The 22,150-nt window shown below is 36.8% G+C and overlaps 1 protein-coding gene across 4 annotated transcripts in view; it reads right to left on the bottom strand.

Annotated features, from left to right (window-relative positions):
• Positions 1–22,150, bottom strand: part of LOC144957881 (diacylglycerol kinase beta-like) — a 156,689-nt gene that overhangs the window by 124,407 nt on the left and 10,132 nt on the right. For all 4 annotated transcript variants that reach the window (XM_078889394.1, XM_078889395.1, XM_078889396.1 and 1 more), the window contains exon 2: positions 14,051–14,130. The gene's annotated coding sequence lies outside the window, so the exon portion shown is untranslated. The remainder of the gene's footprint in view (positions 1–14,050; positions 14,131–22,150) is intronic.

Below are 22,150 nucleotides of genomic sequence, written 5' to 3'. Positions count from 1 at the left end.
AGACAGAAGATAGAAGAAGATAGATAGATAGACAGAAGACAGATAGATAACAGATAGATAGATAGATAGATAGATAGATAGATAGATAGATAGATAGATAGATAGATAGATAGATAGATAGATAGATAGAAAAATAGACAGGTAGACAGACAGACAGACAGATAGATAGAAAGATAGACAGATAGAAGATAGAAGAAGAAGATAGATAGATAGATGAAGAAATAGAGAGAGAGAGAGAGAGGAAGACGAGTGAAGAGATAGGCAGAAGATGATATGAGAGAGAGAAGAGAGGTAGAGGAGGAGGGGGGAGAGGAGAGAGAATGATAAAGAGGGAGGAGAGAGATAAGATAGTTCGAAGATGACGTCATCAGGCTATGTTGGCAAGGAGTTCACAACATTGCCATCGAAGTATAGTAGTATGCAGATGACGTCACTCAGGCCTTGTTATTGTTTTTGCCATCCGCGTTTGTGAGTTGTTCTCACTAAACTGTATTAACCAGCCTATAAAAGTTCATGGTTACACAGAGTTTGTGTGTTGGTCCGTTATACTTCCGGATGGCAATGTTGTGAACTCCTTGGCCAAGCGCATTCTATCTATATAAAGGTGATTCGTGATCAGGACAAAAAGGATACCCCCCCCCCCCCCCCCCCCCCCAAATCACAATTTACTTTACCCCAAACGCTAAGACAAGTATTTTCGAATGGGCATGACCTTTATTACATTTCCATGAACTCGAGGTCATTGGTCACATTGCAAAATGTGCTCAAAGTGACCTACATAGTGAAAAGTGTTCACAGCTTTTGAAATATCTAACATCACGATTGATCATTTTGTTCAGCTGACACATGGGTATATTTATAACTTTCATAAACAAAGCAGCGTGTTTACATTTGTTAAGAAATATCCAATCGTTGGACAGCAACAAATCACGTGATTAATGACTTGGTTGGACGAAAACATGAATACGGATCGCTCCCATTTAGTGAGTAGTGAGTTTCATTCACTCCAATAAATCATCAAGCCCATTCAGAAAATATGTCTATGTCCATGTCCATGTGACTGGTAGATAGAACGAAGATGACGTCACTGAGGCCTTTGTTATTGGTTTTCCGGGTTTTTTTGTTTTTTTCTCATTCATATTTGTGAGTAATTCGCACTAAATTGTATTAACCAGACTGTACCGTTAACGTATTGGTATGTTAGATCTGAAATGTAGAACAAGCCAAGTGAGTATTTTACTAAAACACATACCATTAACAGTTTGTATCGTCTCTCTCTCTCTCTCTCTCTCTCTCTCTCTCTCTCTCTCTGTTTTCTCTCTATCTCTCTCTTTCTCTCTCTTTGTTTTCTCTCTATCTCTCTCCCCCCCCCCCCCCCACCCCCCCCCCCCCCATCCATCTATCTATCTATCCCGTCACAGGGCGTTGTCTCACTCATTCCCAACAATTCTAACCCCAATGTCATCCTAGCCCTTCCATCATCAACTCTCTCTACTCTATCTGACTATTTATCTATATCTACCCATGACTCTATTCCTAACTCTATCTATATTATATCTCTATATCGATCCCTAACTAACGATCCATCCGTCTATCAACCCCCCCCCCCCCTCTCTCTCTCTCTCTCTCTCTCTCTCTCTCTCTCTCACACATACACACACACATACTCTCTCTCTCTCTCTCTCTCTCTCTCTCTCTCTCTCTCTCTCTTTCGGACATCGAAAGTGCCAGACGAGAGTTTTTGCCAAGATGAGGGTCTCTCTCTCTCTCTCTCTCTCTCTCTCTCTCTCTCTCTCTCTCTCTCTCTCTCTCTCTCTCTCTCTTTTCGGACTTCGAAAGTGCCAGATTTGAGCGTTTTTTTTGTTGCCAAGATGAGGGTCATATAAATCGATTACTATTTGAAGGACGAGTTTCTGGCCAAATTATATTTTTTTAAAAACATTTTTTCTTCTAGATTTCGGCAGTTAACTAGACAGGCTGCTCTTGTTGACAAGTCGGGGATTGTCGCAGTCCATCTTTCGATATGCGAGTGAGGTAGTGAAGAACTTACAAAAAAAAAAAAAAATAAGAATATAAAAAAACAATAAAAAATAAAAAATAATAATAAATAAAAAAAAAATTATAAAATGAAAATGTGTTGTTTTAATAAACATTTTCTGGCCAAAAATTATTATTTAATGTTTTATGGCCAACATTAACAAAATAAAAATAAATAAATAAATAAATTATATAATATATATATATATATATATATATATATATATATATATATATATATATTATATATATATATATATATAATTATTGATATAAAAAGTGTTGTTTATAGTGAACATAATTTTCTTGGAAAAACGATTTTTAAAAAAAGTAATTTACGTAATGTCTTATGGCCAAAATTGGAAGAATAAAAATATGTTTGTTTTCAAATCACTTTTTTTTTTAAATCGTCTCGTTTTGGGTTTTTGTTTTGTTGTTGTTGTTTTTTAAATCTTGTTTGTTTGTTTAAAATATTCTGGAAAAAAAATAGAAATAAGTCGTTTTCTTAAAACGTTTTCTGGACATAATGAAAGGAAAAAAAAAAAAGAAGAAGAAGAAAAAGAAAAAAAAAAGTCTGTTTTGTCAACGTGTAGGGCGAACCCAAGGACGAGGCAAGTGGAAATCATCATTAAGTAAACAACCCATCACAATGACGTAAGCGATACAATCCAAAAAAAAACTCACGGCGGGTCTTCTCATATTTTCAAGTGAAAACAAACAAATCGGTTGAGAGAATATCTTGGCCCTTTTTAAAAGTCTTTAAGAGGCGGGATTCGAGTTGAAACTAAAACTAAAAGGCAATAAAAGGAACGAAATTGACGTCACTCAGATTATTTGTTATTATTTTTGGTCAGCCATTTTTTTAAAAGAGTAGTAGATGTCGAGTTCTTACCAAGTTGTATTAATCACAATATAAACGTTTAAAGTTACACATAGCTTAGTGTGTTTGTTGGTACGTTGTATCTGACAGGCGGATGTTGTGAGCTTTTAAACTAAACGCATAGAATCAATACAGAATTTACAAAAAATGTTAGAAACGTAACAACAAACAAACAATGGAAATAATACGTGGATTTGTAATAAACACGTGTGTGTGTGTGTGTGTGTGTGTGTGTGTGTGTGTGTGTGTGTGTGTGCGTGCGCGTGTGTGTCTCGAAATTCATAAATGTGAACTGTAGTCTGGATCCACTATTTAAGAGCCCACTATAACAACAACAACAACACCAACAACAACAACAACCAAAACAAACAAACAAAACAAAACCAAAAAAAAAAAAAAAAAAAAAAAAAAACAACCCAAGAAGACTCGAACCCGACGTGTTTTACAAGTCCAAATGTCTTGGTCTCAATCAACGTTGTAATGGAAATACGGTCAAAACACACGTAAAACATTCTCTATTACAACAATGAAATAAAATAATATTGTGTAGCTGAATGTAAGCTTCAATTTAATTACAAAAAACAGATCAAATGGACGTTTCGGGTTTCCCCTTTATCAACACAACAGGGTGAATGAAACACCACCCTGACCAACAGCAACACGTAATCATGCATAACGAGGCAAGACGCTTGTAAGGAGATATTACAGAGACGGCGCTGTGAACGGTCAGGCACTAATTTAACGCCTGAGTAGGGTGAGAGAAAGCGAGTAAATAGCCTTTTCCAATGACTCAACTATGCGCCGAGCGAGGCTAGAACCGCGGACCTTCGTAACCACAAGACCACAGCCGCATAAAAACATAATAATTTTTTATTTTTTTTTCATTAAACTATTATGATTTTTTTTTTTTTGTTTGTTTGTTGCTTTAGGTCTCTTCCAACACAATTGAGGTTATATGAGAGACCGCTGAAACAAAAAAACAAGCAATCTAACAAAAATAGTACAAATGTAAATCAAAATCATAACCTAAAGATATCATAAGCTAAATTATAAATAACCAAGAACAAACAGGCAGAAGATTTACAGAAAAAAAAATATCCCCTGTCAAAAATACAATCACAAACTAAAGAAGCAGGATAGGCTAGTAAAGAGAAGAAGAAACGACATCACTATCGGATCGTACACCCATGCGAACATCATAGGTATATGATTCAAGGGTGATGCTCCCATCCAACCACCCGCTATTATGATTTGATTCTCATGAAAAAAAGTACAATATGGGAGAAAAACCATACAACTACACTCTAACAAAGGTGAAAAAGCTAAGATACAAATATGCTTATTTATTTTGTGGTACAGCTGGCAGCTCTGCGAATCATATCGCTGTTAATATCTCTCTTTAAGACTGATGTTATATTCAGATAAATCAAGGGGGAAATGCAATGACTGTTTTAATGATTACAATCGTGACGTAAAAGGGTTAATGTATTATTTTCTTTAATCTAATAATAATAATAATAATAATAATAATAATAATAATAATAATAATAATAATAATAATAATAATAATAATAATAACAATAACAATAATAATAATAAAATAATAAAATAATATTAATAATAATAATAATAATAATAATAATAATAATAATAATAATAATAATAATAATAATAATAATATATAATAATAATATAATATAATAATAATAATAATAATAATAATAATAATAATAATAATAATAATAATAATAATAATAATAATAATAAAATAATAATAATAACAATATAATAATAATAATAATAATAATAATAATAATAATAATAATAATAATAATAATAATAATAATAATAATAATAATAATAATAATAATAATAATAATAATATTTTTAAAAATCAATAATAATGATAACATAGATCAAGACGAATCTTTTGAGCCATCAACGATCAAAATAGTTACGGTAATTAAGTCAGAAGGTGCGCATAAATGAATCTGGCACCAGAGTAGTAGAAGTAGTCGTAGTAGTAGTAGTAGTAGTAGTAGTAGTAGTAGTAGTAGTAGTAGTAGTAGTAGTAGTAGTAGTAGTAGTAGTAGTAGTAGTAGTAGTAGTAGTAGTAGTAGTAGTAGTAGTAGTAGTAGTAGTAGTAGTAGTATGTAGTAGTAGTAGTAGTAGTAGTAGTAGTAGTAGAAGTAGTAGTAAGTAGTAGTAGTAGTAGTAGTAGTAGTAGTAGTAGTAGTAGTAGTAGTAGTAGTAGTAGTTAGTAGTAGTAGTGTGTAGTAGTAGTAGTTAGTAGTATGTAGTAGTAGTAGTAGTAGTAGTAGTAGTAGTAGTAGTAGTAGTAGTAGTAGTAGTAGTAGTAGTAGTAGTAGTAGTAGTAGTAGTAGTATGTAGTAGTAGTAGTAGTAGTAGTAGTAGTAGTAGTAGTAGTAGTAGTAGTAGTAGTAGTAGTAGTAGTAGTAGTAGTAGTAGTAGTAGTATGTAGTAGTAGTAGTAGTAGTAGTAGTAGTAGTAGTAGTAGTATATAGTATAGTAGTAGTAGTGTAGTAGTAGTAGTAGTAGTAGTAGTGTAGAGTAGTAGTAGTAGTAGTAGTAGTAGTAGTAGTAGTAGTAGTAGTAGTAGTAGTAGTAGTAGTAGTAGTAGAAGTGGTAGTAGTAGTAGTAGTCGTAGCAGTAGTAACAGCAGTAGCAGTCCTTCGGTGCCATTAGGCCAATGGAGTCGGAGTTTAACCCGGTTTCTAAAGCGTGAAAAGGACAATGAGAATGGAATATGGTGTAAATAAAGGATGCATTGTGAGGCGGCACAATGGGCGTGGCAATCCCGTGGGAAAATGCGCTAAATAAATGTTCCTCTTTATTAATTACCATCATTGCTAATTTTCAATAACTCCATCCCGATCCAAGTAAACAGGAAGCCACGCCCTGCTAGAAAAAGGGCATCTGCTACACTGAATGTACTACGGATATAATTGATAACAACTAATCGCATCTTTAAGTAATCTAAAGAATTCTAACAAAATGCCTTTTAAAAAGTTTGGCTAGAATTTTATATTTTGGTTGTCTCCTTTACAATTTACCGTTCTTTGAAAAAAATAAAAATAATAATAAATATTTTTTTAATATAAATAAATTTGGCCAGTACAAATGTCCCCCGACTTCAAATATCGATGGATTAAAATTAAAATGACCCTCATCTTGTCATAAACTCAAACCTGGGACTTTTTATTTTTGGAAGATTTTCTTGTGAAGCCCCAGTATTTATTTGGAATTTTTGACAAGATGAGGCTCAGTCAGTCAGTTTAACTCACTCAACCCTAACACCGACTATACCGTACCCCTAGTTAAACCAGGTTACTTTTACCCCATGCCTATTTATTTATTACATTTTTTCTGAGACAAATTATAGGCAGCAGCAGCTTCTTATGGTTCACACTATTATGTTATGACGATCGACCCAATCAGCAAAGTCCTGTCCGCATTCGTGCACCGTCGCGAACCCGCCTGGTAGCATCGTCACAACACACCTTTCGACTAGATGCTCTGCCGGTTCGGGTTCTTGCCCACAGCGTGGACATATTGGACAGGAAGTTAGACCCCACTGATGTAACGCACCGGCCGTAAGGCAGCTCCTCGACCGAAGCCGATTCGCAGCTACCCAGTGTCTCCTCTTGGCGCATTATCAAAGCTAATGTTTTTAGTATTTACATGTTAATGATAGTTGAAAAAAACAAAAAAACTATCTCTGTACATGCTCATTTTTAATACATTTTTTCCAATTTTAAAAAAAGGGCAAAAATATCTTGGATTGAGTGAGTCAATCGATCGATATATTATATTTTTCAAGGACGAGTTTTCTGTTCAAATTTTTTTTTTAAACGATATGTTTTCACGGAGTACATCAGTCTTATATAGATAGTATGCGCTTGGCTAAGAAGCTCATAACATTGCCATCCGGAAGTATAACGGACCAAATCACAAAACTATGTGTATCCATGAACGTTTATAGTCAGGATTAATACAGTTCAGTGAGCATTACTCATAAACGCGGATGGCAAAAAAAAACAATAACAAAGACCTGAGTGACGTCATCTTCGAACTATCTCTATCGAATAAAACGAGCCCCAATCCGAAGGTGGTGGGTTCAAGTTCAATCAATCAAGCCACCGTGTAAAATTTAAAAATAAAAAGTTTTAAAAAAGTGTTTTGACGGTGAGTGCATCATCGTCCTATCCAATTCGCGTCGTCTAACGAACGTGTCAACCTTTTCTCAAAGTTCAGATTCATCATAGAATTCTGGAAAAACAACTGGGAGTGATGATGCTGCTACTGTTGCTGCTGCTGCAATGATCGATAGGAAATAAGACATCATCATCGAGCGAGCTGCACCGACCGATCACAAGCATTACCAAGGTCGTCGTGGCCGTCAGTCGTCATCACTGTCGTCGTTGTTATTATCGTCATCATCATCATCAATAACAACAACCACAACAACAACAACAACAACAACAACAACAACACCAGCCGTATTAGAGATAACCCTGTTAACGGATAGGTACTCATTTTACACCTGAGTACGGTGAGAGAATGTGGGTATAGAGCATTTTCCAAGAACTCAACTTAATAGCAGCAAACAAACAGTGATTAGAAATACGGTTGGTGTTGTTGTTGTTGCTGTTGATTATGATGATGAATATGATGATAATAACAACGACGACAATGATGACTGCCGGCCATGGCGACCTTGGTAATGCTTGTGATCGGTGCAGCTCGCTCGATGATGATGTCTTATTTTCTATCGGAAAAAATGTAATATATCGCCTAACAGGCGTCATATCTCGTTCTATAATATGTTACGTGTTGCTGTCGGTTAGTGATTCCTTTGTAAAGCGCTTTGAGAACCATTGGGTAGATATTGCTCTATATAAAAGCTCAAAATTATCTAAATGTCCCATCCAGAGACGCAAGCACAAGATCCAACTAAAGGAAACAAAACTCAAATCAAATGTTTACAAAACATCGTGATCAAAAAGAGAGAGATGATGTTTTTTATTTCTTTTTAAAAATATCAAAAGTTAGAAATTAAGATAACAACAAGAGATGAAGTGAGTAGGAAAGTGCCAGAAGACAATAGAGAATAAAAAGTTTTCGCGGCGGTGATGGGGGTTTTGAACCCGCGACCTTACTGGTACGACAACTCCTGTCCGGTGAGAGCGTGACACTACCGTGCAGGCACCAGTGTGAGATAAAGAACTGAACAAGTGTATAATAATGGTATCACGTCTGACCGGTAATCAGAAAGTCTGAGGTTCGATCCCCAGTGGAGGTAGACTGATTTTTTGTTTTCTTTATTGCTTTATCTGGCACCTTTCATACACACTTTTCAGTTCTTTATAGATAGTATGCGCTTGGCTAAGAAGCTCATAACATTGCCATCCGGAAGTATAACGGACCAACATACAAAACTGTGTGTATCCATGAACGTTTATAGTCAGGTTAATACAGTTAAGTGAGCATTACTCATAAACGCGGATGGCAAAAAACAATAACAAAGACGTCATCTTCGAACTATCTATATTATCTTTTCACTCTAACTCTTATTCCACCCCTACCATTGGAAAACCTTGTCATATATAGTTAGATTTTTTATCGCGGAATGTCTCACTCCTAGTTTTCATTGGATTCGAACGGTTTGTAACTAAGTTAGCACAGCATCTCTCTCTCTCTCTCTCTCTCTCTCTCTCTCTCTCTCTCTCTCTCTCTCTCTCTCTCTCTCTCTCCCTCTCCCTCTCTCTCTCTCTCTCTATCTCTCTCTCCTTTTTCCCCTCTCCCTGTATTGTGTATCTACCTCTAGCTCTCACTGTATCTATGCTATGTATCCCTCCCTTTATATTTCTGACCCCCCCCCCCTCTCTCTCTCTCTCTCTCTCTCTCTCTCTCTCTCTCTCTCTCTCTCCTTTCCCCCCTCTCCCTGTATTGTGTATCTACCTCTAGCTCTCACTGTATCTATGCTATGTATCTCTCCCTTTATATTTCTGACCCCTCTCTCTCTCTCTCTCTCTCTCTCTCTCTCTCTCTCTCTCTCTCTTTCTCTCCCCCCCCCCTTTTTTCCCCTCTCCCTGTATTGTGTATCTACCTCTAGCTCTCACTGTATCTACGCTATGTATCTATCCCTTTATTTTTCTGCCCCCCATCTCTCTCTCTCTCACACACACACACACACACACACACACACACACACACACACACACAAACAAGAACGCACACACACAAAATTTAAAAACACATAATATAAGTGCGTCACTTACATACATACTACACGTGACTACCCTAATAATAAAAAAATAATTAAAAATACAACCCAGCAACCTCCACCGCCCCCACCACCTCTAATCTCTGTCCCTCCATCCCCAGCTTTACCCCCCCCCCCCCCCTCTTAAAACCCTTTCCTTCCCCCCAGTAGCTCGACTTTGCTACTTGTTCGCTCTCACACGCAAACACGCGCAAGCATGCACGCAAAGCAAAGGAATGCACGCGCACTTACTATCGTCCTCTATACGATACACACCATTCTACTCATAGCATCTTCCCGCCACTATTTCATCGTCTGTTCGATCGAAACCTGACAAATCGCATTCATTTTGTTCTTTTCTGTCCTTTAAAAAAAAATTGGCCATAAAATAATTATTTCAAACATCTATCGATTCAAATCTAAATAATAAAACAAAAATGTTTAAAACTCCATCAAAAGCTATGATACATTTAGATACATTTATTTATTTATTGTTTTTTTTTTTTGGCCATAAAATATTTATTTCAAACATCTATCCATTCAAAACTAAATAATATCATAATCCAACCTGAGATGTCTTAATTCCAGAGCTATGAAACATTTATTTATTTATTGTTTTTGGCCATAAAATACTTACTTCAAACACCTATCGATTCAAAACTGAATAACAACAACAACAATAATGATGATAATAATAAAATAATAATAATAATAATAATAATAATAATAATAATAATAATAATAATAATAATAATAATAATAATAATAATAATAATAATAATAACAATAAAAATAATAATAATAATAATAAAGATGATGATGAAGATGATGATGAAGAAGAGAATGAAGAAGAAGAAGATGAAGAAGAAGAAGAAGAAGAAGAAGAAGAAGAAGAAGAAGAAGAAGAAGAAGAAGAAGAAGAAGAAGAAGAAGAAGAAGAAGAAGAAGAAGAAGAAGAAGAAGAAGAAGAAAAGAAGAAGAAGAAGAAGAAGAGAAGAAAAGAAGAAAGAAGAAGAAGAAGAAGAAGAAGAAGAAGAAGAAGAAGAAGAAGAAGAAGAAGAAGAAGAAGAAGAAGAAGAAGAAGAAGAAGAAGAAGAAGAAGAAGAAGAATTCAACCTGAGACTTGGTTCCAAAGCTATTGTTCAATAGGGGGTGGGGGGGGGGAGAGTGAAGGGTGTCATCTCACTGGATCGATATTCATCAATGGGAATAAAGTTACAACTTAGTGGAGCTATAATGTGGACTAGTGGTATGACACTCGCTTTAGAATCGGAAAGTCCTGGGTTCGAGCCTCGCTCGGCGCATAGTTGAGTTCTTGGAAAAGGCTCTGGCGCATAGTTGAGTTCTTGGAAAAGGCTCTATACTCACATTCTCTCAACGCATTCAGGTGTAAGGAGTAACCTGGCCGTTAACAGGTTTCTGTCTGAAAAAATAATAATATTGAAATATCGCCTAACAGGCGTCATGTCTCCTTCTACATTTTACGTGTTGCTGTTAGTCAGGAACCCTTTGCAAAGCGCTTTGAGCACGTTTAGTGGATATTGCTCGATAGATAGTATGCGCTTGGCTATGAATTGCCATCTGGAAGTATAACGGACCAACACACAAAAACTGTGTGTAACCACGATATTTATATTCAGTTTAATACAGTTTAGTGAGAAACACTCATAAACGCGGATGGCAAAAAAAAAAACAAAAAAACAATAACAAAGACCTGATTGACGTCAACTTCATTCTATCTATAAAAAAGCTCAAGTAAACTTTTACTGGCCAAAATAAAATTAAGGTGTTTTAGTCATGTGCGTACATCCATCAGTCTGTTTACACCGAGGCAGACGTCAGTCAGTCGTCTGCTGGCTGTGTTTGCGCCACTCTTCTCTCACCGATTCGGCCGTCATTTTGCTTTGACGTCACTACAAGATATCGAGTGGTGGTGGTGGAGGTGGAGGAGGAGAAGGAAGAGGGGGGGGGGGGGGGGGGGGGGGGGGGGGGGGGGGGGGGAAGAGGGTAGCGAGGTTGTCAGATTTTTCTCTCCACAAAATGCCAAAATCAGATTTCAGAAACATGCCAAATTTTGGTCTGTAAAAACGCGGAAGGTTTTGTTTTTTGGGGTTGTTTTTTTTTAGCCACACTACCTTATTTTTCTCCTGATAAAATGGGAAGTATAGAAATAAATCTCGATCCTCTTATATCCTGCAGTCGTGGAAATTTCTTTTTGACATGTCTGGGTCCGATTGATAAGCAATAAATCTTGCGACATAAGTGTGTACTTGTCGTTTACACAGGTAAAATCAAGCGTTTGGGGGCAAATTAACACATAAATAAATGAATAAATAGATAAATGCCAAGTTGACCAACCCAATTTTTCTATGCCAAATAGGATTCAATAGTCTGATGTCACGTCCGCCCAGCAACGAGCAGCTTGGTTCTAATCAAAGAAAATCGGCACTTTTTATTCTTCATGCTGGCTAGAACGTTTCACGTGTCATGTGATCAGACTGTGTAAAAGTCAAAACATGATCAGATTTATAATGGGGTTTTTTCCCCCTCTGGATACGCTTTTATGCTCGTAGGAGAAGTATTTCACAAGGGCGTCCGCCATTGTTCCGATAGTTTAGAACCAGTTACTAAGTTACAATGCGTCATTAAGAGGGAAGTGACGTCACGACTGTTGAAGCCTATCGCCATTTAAAAAAAAAAGAAGAAAAAAAAGTATATATATATATATATATATTATATATATATATATATATATATATATATATATATATATATTATATATATATATAAAGAAAGAAAAAGAAAAAGCGTCAGTCCCTTTAATTTGTCGTTCAAGACGCCAATCTGACAACCCTGTTGGATAGCGAGAGAGACAGATCCAACAGGCAGTTAGTACGTAAATAAATATAAATAAAATGCGAACTCAGAAGAGGAGGAGGAGAGTGATTGGGTGAGTGAGTGAGTGAGTGAGTGGATGGTGGATGGAGAGCATAATAATAAAATGAGTGTTTTTGTAATGGAAGCAAGCAGTCAGTGAGAGCAGAGCGGACATCAGGAAAATGGTGGGTGAAGGAAGGAAGGAATGATGGATGGACGATAGCAGGGGTTTCATGACAACTCTCTCTCTCTCTCTCTCTCTCTCACACACACACACACACACACACACTCTGTCTGTCTGTCTCTCTCTCTCTCTCTCTCTCTCTCTCACACACACACACACACTGTCTCTCTCACTCTCACACACACACTCTGTATTTCTATGTCTCTGTCTCTCACTCTCTCTTTCTCTCTCCCTCTCTCGCCGCAGTCATTATTCAACAAACAATTGCAGTAATGGCTAAACTCAGCGACAGGTATTGCACATTAGTATGCGTTTAAGTAAAATAATTATCAATTCTGTCTGTCTGACCCACTGTCGGACACTGAAACCCAAAAAGACTGGCATTTTGACCTCATTATTTGGTCTTTGCACCGCCTAGCGAGTTGTCGTTAGTAGAGCTCATGTAAACAAGTGGTCCCATTGGTTGAACGATTGAATATAACTCACGATTTGTTTTCTTTTGTGGTCATAGACTGGCATTTTGACGTGATTTTTTGGTCAGCGTCAGGCTATAAGTTAACGATGGCTACGATCACTCTCGGTCACTTTGATCACCTTGGGTATGTTTACAGCTTTCATATTATCGTAAAACAAAGCAGCGCGTTTACATTTATCAAGAAATATCCAATCCTTGGACAGCGACGAATCATGTGGTCGATGACCAGGTTGGACGAAAACCCCGAATATTTGATGATATGCGTTTAGGTAAAATACTCACAACACCCGCCAGTCGGATATAACGAACCGACGCACAAAACTATGGGTAACCCCTAAATGTCTCTTGTCTGAACGATATAAGTAAGTGAGAACTATTCATTAAAACAGCTGTCTAACTAGAAAACAACAACAAAGATCTGAGTGGCGTCAATACTCTTCAACAGTCGTAACGTCACTTCCTTCCTAATGACGTATGGTAACTTAGTAACACTGGCTCTAAACTATCGGATCAATGGCGGACGGCTGTATGAAATATTTCCCCGGTGAGCATAAAAACGTCCAGAGGAAAAAAAAACAACATAAATTTGATCATGTTTTGACTTTTACACATTCTGATCACAAGGCATATGAAAAGTTCTAGCCAGCATGAAAAATAAAAAGTAATCATTTTCTTTGTTTAGAACCAAGATGGCCGCCGTTGCCGGGCGGCGTGACATCAGACTATTGAATCCAATTGCGAACCTTCTATAGATAGTATGCGCTTGGCCAAGGAGTTCACAACATTGCCATCCGGAAGTATAACGGACCAACACACAAACTCTGTGTAATCATGAATGTTTATAGTCAGGTTAATAGATAGAATGCGCTTGGCCAAGGAGTTCACAACATTGCCATCCGGAAGTATAACGGACCAACACACAAACTCTGTGTAACCATGAATGTTTATAGTCAGGTTAATAGATAGAATGCGCTTGGCCAAGGAATTCACAACATTGCCATCCGGAAGTATAACGGACCAACACACAAACTCTGTGTAACCATGAATGTTTATAGTCTGGTTAATAGATAGAATGCGCTTGGCCAAGGAGTTCACAACATTGCCATCCGGAAGTATAACGGACCAACACACAAACTCTGTGTAACCGTGAACGTTTATAGTCTGGTTAATACAGTTTAGTGAGAACAACTCACAAACGCGGATGGCAAAAACAATAACAAAGGCCTGAGTGACGTCATCTTCGAACTATCTATAGATCGTTCCCATTACTATGAAACAACAACAAAAAAAAGTTAAAATACGATTACTTACCATTCACAGAAACAACAATAATCCACACCACGAGGACAAGTCCCGCGTCCAGTCCAGAGGAAACTTGCCGAAGACAAGACCTGAAAAAAAAAAAAAAGAATTACAAAACAGTTAGCTGGTCAATTCAACAGGCAGCCAAAGAAGTGGTAAAAACATGGGTATGCTATTATAATCTCCCAAAGTAAAGATTAAAATAGATAGTACGCACTTGGCTAAGAAGCTCACAACATTGCCATCCGGAAGTATAACGAACCAACACACAAAACCATATGTAACCATGAACTTTTATAGTCAAATTAATACAGTTTAGTGAGAAGTACTCATAATCGTGGATGACAAAAAACAATAACAAAGACCTGAGTGACATCATCTTCGTTCTATCTATAATAAGCTCCCGCACCAGAACGCTACTATGTCGGGGTATTTAGATGCGAAAAGTTCAATAATATCGCCACTCAGGCCTTTGTTATTGTTTTTTATTTTTGCCATCCATGTTTGTGAGTTAGATACATGGGTGAAAGTTACTCAATGATATTAATCCTGCAAAGGCAGGTGCTCAGAAAAAAAAATCCTGCAACTACCAATAAGAGGAAAAAACAGAAGTGCGGTTAATTATATAAACTACAGTGGTGATCCAGTTGCCGGTTTTTTTCATTTTCGAATTCCGGCCAGACAAAAAAAAAAAAAAAACGAAGAGACCTCTTTTTCAAAAATAAAAATCCGGCCAGGCCGGATTTTTCCGGCGAACTTTCACCCATGGTTAGATAGTATGCGCTTGGCTAAGAAGCTCACAACATTGCCATCCGGAAATATTACGGACCAACACACAAAACTCTGTGTAACCATGAACGTTTATAGTCGGAATAATGCAGTTTAGTGAGAATTACTCATAAACGGGGATGGCATAAAACAATAACAAAGACCTGAGTGACGTCATCTTCATTCTATCTGAACTTGAAATATTTTATAAATGGGTCCTTTTATCAAAAAGTTGAGCACTATTATTATTTCATGTTTTTTTTTTTTTTTATAACAGACACACATATATTTATATAATTTTTTTAACGCGGATCGGAGGGTAAAATATATTTTAAAAAAAGGGGGGGGGGGTGGAGGGGGAAGGACGATCAATTGGTCTCATTAAGTCAATTACAGACGAAAGCTGTGTCGTGAATATCACGCAGAATTAACTATTGCGTTCAGTTAAAGGCCCGAGTGAAAACCAACCTACACACTACACGCATTTTTCATCTGTAACTTCACATACGTACAATACAACACGGCATGGGAACTCAAACAAACACAGACGTCATTGTTCACACACCCACACATCGTTGACATATATAGATAGAATGCGCTTGGCCAAGGAGTTCACAACATTGCCATCCGGAAGTATAGATAGTATGCAGATGACGTCACTCAGGCCTTTGTTATTGTTTTTGCCATCCGCGTTTGTGAGTTGTTCTCACTAAACTGTATTAACCAGACTATAAAAGTTCATGGTTACACAGAGTTTGTGTGTTGGTCCGTTCTACTTCCGGATGGCAATGTTGTGAACTCCTTGGCCAAGCGCATTCTATCTATAATAATATTATAGGTGTCCATAATAGTACTTGACTAGCGTCATATCCAAAATATAGTAAGCAATACGATTCAGTAGTCTGATGTCACGCGCCCGGCAACGGCGGCCATCTTGGTTCTAAACAAAGAAAATCATTACTTTTTATTCTTCATGCTAGCTAGAGCTTTTCGTTCCCTTTTCGTATGTCTTGTGATCAGAATATGTAAAAGTCAAAACATGATCAAATTGATGGGTTTTTTTCCTCTGGAAACGCTTTTATGCTCGCCGGAGAAATATTTCATACGGGCGTCCGCCATTGTTCCGATAGTTTAGAGCCAGTGTTACTAAGTTACCATGCGTCATTAGGAAGGAAGTGACGTTACGACTACTGAATCCTATTGCTAACATGGGAACTCAAACACAGACCTTATTGTTGACACACCCACACACCGTTGTCGTATATACATGCTATAATAATATTATAGATGTCCATAATAGTACTTTGCGATAGACTAGCGTCCTATCCAAAAGATAGTAAGCAATTGCTAACATGGGAACTCAAACAAACACAGACGTTATTGTTCACACACCCACACACCGTTGTCATATATACGAGTACATGCTATAATAATATCATAGGTGTCCATTGTTTTGTTTTTGTTTGTTATTAAGGGTTTTACGGCTCTTGCAACACATTAAGGTCATATCAGCGCCAGTAAAAACAAAGAAAAGGGGATAGTAAAAAGTTCTAGAATTACAATTAAAGCACAAAAGAAAAGGTAAGACAAAGGGAAATTGATTCAAATAGGGATCAGATGTAGATTCCAAGAGCACACCGCCAAAGTACTTTATGATCACCTAAAAGTCTCATCCAGACACAAGCACAGGTCCCAACTAAGAGGAAAACACTCAAATGTTTACCAATCATATTATATAATATGTAAACTAAACATAATACAATGCATAACAGAGAGATGATTTACAAGGAAATACATATCATCTCCCAAAACTATAACTATACATTCGACTGTTTCCCTCCCAGCCAAGGAACTCCGGCAAGGATCAGAACAAAACTAAGTAATCTCATTCCAAGACAATGACAGAAAACAATTGGAAAACGGGTATGGGGGGATAGAAGACACAGTATGTACCTCCCTGCCCACTATGGGAGGTCAGGATCCCCACCCAGATAGGTGTCCATAATAGTACTTTGCGATTGACTCGCGTCCTATCCAAAAGATAGTAAGCAATTGCTAACATGGGAACTCAAACAAACACAGACGTTATTGTTCACACACCCACACACCGTTGTCATAATATATACATGCTATAATAATACTATAGATGTCCATAATAGTACGTTGCGATAGACTAGCGTCCTATCCAAAAGTAGCAAGCAATTGTTATTGTCCGTTTCACGCTACATACAGGAACGTGGGACAAACTCCGGCTCCATGATGAGCCTAATAGCTCTGAAGGACTACTTTTGTGGTAGGTAATGTTAGGCATATCGCAAAGTTGTCGGACATGTTTGTTTCGGTTTTTTTTATAAAACTATCATTCTTATTATTATTTGAAATTATTATGTAGATAGAAAAATAAATAAATACATACAGTTTTGTGGATAGATCTGACTAATAGATAGATTGATAGATAGATAGATAGATAGATAGATAGATAGATAGATAGATAGATAGATAGATAGATAGATAGATAGATAGATAGATAGAGATAGATAGATAATAGATAGATAGATAGATAGTGATAGATAGATAGATAGATAGATAGATAGATAGATAGATAGAAGATAGATAGATAGATAGATTAGATAATTAGATAGATAGATAGATAGATAATAGATAGATAGATAGATAGATAGATAGATAGATAGATAGATAGATAATTAGATAGATAGATAGATAGATAGATAGATAGATAGATAGATTAGATATATTAGATAGATAGATAGATAGTATAGATAGATAGATAGATAGATAGATAGATAGATAGATAGATAGATAGATAGATAGATAGATAGATAGATAGATAGATAGATTAGATAGATAGATAGATAGATAGATAGATTAGATATATTAGATAGATAGATAGATAGATAGATAGATAGATAGATAGATAGATAGATAGATAGATTAGATATATTAGATAGATAGATAGATAGATAGATAGATAGATAGATAGATAGATAGATAGATAGATTAGATATATTAGATAGATAGATAGATAGATAGATAGATAGATAGATAGATAGATAGATAGATAGATAGATAGATAGATAGATAGATAGATTAGATAGATAGATAGATAGATAGATAGATAGATAGATAGATTAGATATATTAGATAGATAGATAGATAGATAGATAGATAGATAGATAGATAGATAGATAGATAGATAGATAGATAGATTAGATATATTAGATAGATAGATAGATAGATAGATAGATAGATAGATAGATAGATAGATTAGATATATTAGATAGATAGATAGATAGATAGATAGATAGATAGATAGATAGATAGATAGATAGATAGATAGATAGATAGATTAGATAGATTAGATTAGATTAGATTAGATAGATAGATAGATAGATAGATAGATAGATAGATAGATAGATAGATAGATAGATAGATAGATAGATAGATAGATAGATAGATAGATAGATAGATAGATAGATAGATAGATAGATAGATAGATAGATACGAGGGCTCTTTCATAATTAACCGAAAAATGCCTGTAAAATCCGCGTTTTTTATACTATCAACAAAATTCTTGCACGTGTTCATACCTTGACTCGTCCTTCATTTCTCTACGTAACAGCCAAGTCTGTCGACACACTTCTGCCAACGCCGCACCATGGAATAGATACCCTCTCGGAAGAAATTTCCGTCAAGGTTTTGTAGCCATTTCCGCACATGGTCAACAAGCTCTTCATCGACATCAAAGCGCTTTCCTGCCAGCTCACGTTTCAGTGGCCCACAGAGGTGATAATCAGATGGTGCGAGGTCTGGACTATGTGGTGGGTGTGGCAAAATCTCCCATCCATATTTCTCTAGCTAACCTTGCGTCACTCGTGCTGTGTGGGGTGTAGCGTTGTCGTGTTGCAAAATGACCCCGTTGGTCAACTGCCCTGTGCGCTTTCTGCGAATGGCCTCCCTAAGCCTGTCAAGAGTTTGGCAGTACCTTGCAGCATTGATTGTTTCTCCAGGTTGTAAGGTTTCGAACAGAATAACACCACGACTGTCCCAGAAAACAGTTCCCATTATTTTCTTTGCTGACGCATGACTTTGAATTTCTTCGCGACAGGTGAGGATGGATGTTTCCATGTCATCGAATCTTGCTTCTGTTTCTGGGGTGCAATGGTGCAACCAAGTCTCATCACCGGTGACTATGCTGCCAAGAAAAGTCACATCGTATCCTATAAAGTCTCCGCCGGCGTTGGCAGTATGCCCGTGAACCCTGCGTGAGCTCTTGCTTCTTCTCAAAAGTTCCCTGCAGATGTCCAATCTTTGTTCTTTATGATTGTCTGTCAATTGCTTAGGAACCCATCTTGCGCTGACTTTTCTGTAGCCAAGTTCATCAAATACAATTCTATGGGCAGAAGTTTCCGAAATTTCAAGACTGCTTGAGATTTCATGAAGTTTCAAACTCCTGTCTTGACGAATAAGCTCATCAACTCGCTTCACATTGTCTTCTGACGTCGCAGTTATCGAACGCCCTCTCCCTTCCCTGTCTGTCAAGTCGGAATGGCCGGCTTCAAACAAATTACACCAGTGATAGACTTGTGTACGGCTTATAACATGCTCACCATATACACTCTGAAGTTCTTTATGAATTTCGGTAGGATTCAGACTTTTGGCGTTCAAAAAACGTATGACAGCTCTGATTTCCTCCTTTGACCAAGTTTCAAGGTGGGCCGCCATCTTTAAAATTGTCTAGAAATTCATTGTGCAAAATGATGCACTTCATAATTTCTGGGAATATCCGTAAGGAAATAAAGAATATCATGTCGTTTACAGAATTAAAAAATCTCCACTGGTTGCTGAGCAATGGGCATTTTTCGGTTATTTCTGAAAGAGCCCTCGTAGATAGATAGATAGATAGATAGATAGATAGATAGATAGATAGATAGATAGATAGATAGATAGATAGATAGATAGATAGATAGATAGATAGATAGATAGATAGATAGATAGATAGATAGATAGATAGATAGATAGATAGATAGATAGATAGATAGATAGATAGATAGATAGATAGATAGATAGATAGATAGATAGATAGATAGATAGATAGATAGATAGATAGATAGATAGATAGATAGATAGATAGATAGATTAGATAGATAGATTAGATAGATAGTATAGATAGATAGATAGATAGATAGATAGATAGATAGATAGATAGATAGATAGATAGATAGATTAGATATATTAGATAGATAGATAGATAGATAGATAGATAGATTAGATATATTAGATAGATAGATAGATAGATAGATAGATAGATAGATAGATAGATGAAAAAATATATATATACAGGGTACCCCCCCCCCCTCATTTCCACCACTGAAAATACACTCGATAAATAATTTTAAACCAGGTCTTTGTTATTATTTGTTTAATTTTCGACCAATGTAAGAATTTACAAACATTATCATTTTCATCGCCTGTTCTCTCAAACGGATATATATTTTTGTCCAGACATCATCGCTATTGAGAAGCATGCAATAGAAAATCAGAATATATTTTATCAAGATAGAATTGGATTCAGTGTTCTGATGTCACGTCGCCCAGCAACGGCGGCCATCGTGGTTCTAAACAAAGAAAATCGGTACTTTTTATTCTTCATACTGGCTACAACTTTTCATATGTCTTGTGATCAGAATGTGTAAAAGTTAAAACATGATAAGATTTATAATGGGTTTTTTTTCCTCATACGTTTTTATGCTCGTCGGAGAAATATTTCATAAGTTACCATGCATCATTGCATTACGAGGGAAGTGACGTTACGACTGTTGCAGCGTATTGCTTTTGTATTTACGTTCATTCGGTGTTCAATGATTGCTCCAACTCGGCAATTGTTGGAGGTTTCATTGGGTACACTTTGTCCTTTAGGCATCCCCGTCTAAAATTTTTAAAAACAGAGCTTTAATATTATATAGAGCAATATCCACTAAGCGTGCTCAAAGTGCTTTACAAGGGGTCTCTGGCCAACAGCAACATTTAACATGTAGGACGGGACATTGTATAAAAAGACCAGTAGTGTAAAAAGAATATATAGTTGAGTTTTTATTTAGCACAATATCCACTAAGCGTGCTCAAAGCGCTTTACAAAGGGTCTAAGGCCAACAGCAACATTTAACATGTGGGACGGGACATTGTCTAAAAAGTCCAGAAAAGTGAATGGAGCAGGCACTTATGTTGAAAATAAAACAAGAAATGAAGTGAGTTGGAAAGTGCCAGAAGACAACAAAGAATAAGTTTTTTTATTCTCTGTTGTCTTCTGGCACTTTCCAACTCGCTTCATTTCTTGTTGTTATAAAAAGTCCAGTTGTGTGAGATCTGTTGACCATAAAAGGATATAGATAGGATGCGCTTGGCTAAGAAGCTCAACAAGATATGAAGTGAGTAGAAAAGTGCCAGAAGACAATAGAGAATAAAAAATTTTTTCGCGGCGGTGGTGGGGTTTGAACCTGCGACCTTATTGGTACGACAACTCCGCCTGGCAGGTGAGAGCGTGGCTCTACCGTGTGAGCTATCCACGAACACAAAAATATTCGTTTCAAACCCAAAGTCATTTCTAGATCCCTCTCTCACCCACTTCTTGAGATCGCCGATTCGTTCACCACCATCGCGAAGTAATTTTGACCAGCAGTTAAGCTTAATAGCCAATATTCTGATCACAAACATATAACATAGAAACGATTGAGACATTGAGTATGCTCCGGTGTATGGGGTGAATTTTTAATTCAGAAAAGTGAGTGGAGCAGGCACTTATGTTGGTATCAACAAGATATGAAGTGAGTAGAAAAGTGCCAGAAGACAATAGAGAATAAAAAATTTTTTCGCGGCGGTGGTGGGGTTTGAACCTGCGACCTTATTGGTACGACAACTCCGCCTGGCAGGTGAGAGCGTGGCTCTACCGTGTGAGCTATCCACGAACACAAAAATATTCGTTTCAAACCCAAAGTCATTTCTAGATCCCTCTCTCACCCACTTCTTGAGATCGCCGATTCGTTCACCACCATCGCGAAGTAATTTTGACCAGCAGTTAAGCTTAATAGCCAATATTCTCATCACAAACATATAACATAGAAACGATTGAGACATTGAGTATGCTCCGGTGTATGGGGTGAATTTTTAATTCAGAAAAGTGAGTGGAGCAGGCACTTATGTTGGTAACAACAAGATATGAAGTGAGTAGAAAAGTGCCAGAAGACAATAGAGAATAAAAATTTTTTTCGCGGCGGTGGTGGGGTTTGAACCTGCGACCTTATTGGTACGACAACTCCGCCTGGC

The sequence above is a fragment of the Berghia stephanieae genome, chromosome 12 (assembly GCF_034508935.2).
Source record: "Berghia stephanieae isolate SIO BIC M18660-M18661 chromosome 12, UCSD_Bste_1.3, whole genome shotgun sequence".
Taxonomy (NCBI): Eukaryota; Metazoa; Mollusca; class Gastropoda; order Nudibranchia; family Aeolidiidae; genus Berghia; species Berghia stephanieae.
Note: the sequence above shows the minus strand (reverse complement) of the source record. Positions and strands in the feature narration are given on the sequence as shown.